Genomic DNA, 1,935 nt, shown 5'->3' with positions numbered 1-1,935 from the left:
CACTGGGCATTGTTGTTATGTGATGCCTCCTTCTCCCATATGCTCTTCCAGAACTGTTCAGTCTCCAGCCTTAGTGAGTCTGCTCTCATGTTCCTACCCTGCCACTGAGAGTACACCTTGGATGGCTCAGTGGAGGACATTCAGTTTATTCTCCTGGTTTCAACTTCTCTGGTGTACATCTTCAGCCAAGCGGCCAGGGCTGTGAGCCTTTGCTTGGCAGTCTCTAAGGCCTCAGGTATGGACAGTGAGTTTACTTCTTAGGTGCCCCTTTCTTCACCACACCTTTCTGCAATTCCGATAGCTGGCTCTCTATGTTGCCTTGATCTTGGTCTCCAACCTCCTTCTCCATGGAGGATACTGCTCCTTATGGTCTTTGTTGAACTTATAGCCAAGCATCTCAAGGATCACGGTTGCTGTGATGTATATGAGCCTGTTGGTTTCAGTGATGGTCGTAGTAGGGATTGTTCTTAGTGCTGCATTCACATCCTCTAGTAGACTTTCAGAAGGCACTTCACTTAGTCTTGGTAACCGACCATGGGAGTTCCAGGTGTCCATCTTGCTCATGATCTTCAATCTCAGGTCAGCTGCTCTTGAATCAAGCTCATCCAGGCCAGTTACTGGGGCTCGGTACCCAATCTCCAAGCCTGTCGTCCTGGCTCCCCCTTGCTGGAGCATTCGTGTTGTACCTCGTCAATCTCTAGTTGTGACAGTAGGTGCTTCTTGCGGATGTTAAAGCACTGAGCTACTAGTTGTTTCGATGTTAGTGTAGATGTTGGGTTTCAAAGTATCCATAGGTCCCACATCCTCCGTATGTAACCCCTCTTGCTGGGGTTACTTGTATAGTAGCATTCCAATAGTCCCCTGTTTTCCTCTCTTGTCCATGAATGTTGTTTTGTTTTAATAATCAGTATATAACTGTTTATTAATATGCATAAGTGAAAACTGGCAATATAATGTAGGCTAGCAAAACAGTTTTAACAATTAAAATGTTTTCATAGGAGAAGTTATAATTGCAGACAAATACTCACATAGCTGCTTATGACTACATTGTAGTATGCTTTAACTCATTTATTAAATGTTTGCTCACTGCTGGCTCCACCTAAATACACAATAATTAACAATAAAAAGCTGTGCTAAGTAAAGAAACTGAATACTGGTGCACACTTGTTACATGAAGCCTGCGGGCTCAGACACATACTGGCCAGGTGTGTAGTGCTTTGGGATGAAACAGCACTTCAAAAATAACGCAGCGTGGCTCAAACTCGACTGAGGCTCTGACGGGAAACCACTGTCAGTCACCAGCTCCGCCTGGCCAAGACAGGCTGGGAAGAGACCCCAGTGCCCCCCTTCACTAAACACAGAGAAGAGCACTAGAAGGACATGAACAGCTTATACAGCAGTATATTAAACACAAAGGCTGCAACATAAAGGACCCTCTGTACAAATTATAATTCATTACAATCACAAAAATGTAATAGTCAACACTAACAAACAAAAGCTCAAGGTCCACTTGCTACTCTTTTTTGGAGTTTTCACAGTAGTTCAGTCTTGACTGAACGTCTGATTTCAGGAGCATCCTGTCTCAAGTGATGCTGAAAAACTGGTCCATGCATTTGTTACTTCCAGGCTGGACTACTGTAACTCTTTACTATCAGGATGTCCCAATAATTCCCTAAAAAGCCTCCAGTTAATCCAAAATGCTGCAGCCAGAGTACTGACAGGAACTAGCAAGAGAGATCATATCTCTCCCATATTAGCTTCTCTCCACTGGCTCCCTGTAAAATTCAGAATAGAATTTAAAATCCTTCTCCTAACATACAAAGCCCTTAATGACAAGGCTCCATCGTATCTTAAAGACCTCGTAGAGCCTTATCATCCTAACAGAGCACTTTGCTCTCAGAGTGCAGGTTTACTTGTGGTTCCTAGAGTCCACAG

Source organism: Monopterus albus, unplaced genomic scaffold, assembly GCF_001952655.1.
Source record: "Monopterus albus unplaced genomic scaffold, M_albus_1.0 scaffold266.1, whole genome shotgun sequence".
Lineage (NCBI taxonomy): Eukaryota > Metazoa > Chordata > Actinopteri > Synbranchiformes > Synbranchidae > Monopterus > Monopterus albus.
This window is presented reverse-complemented; position numbering follows the sequence as displayed.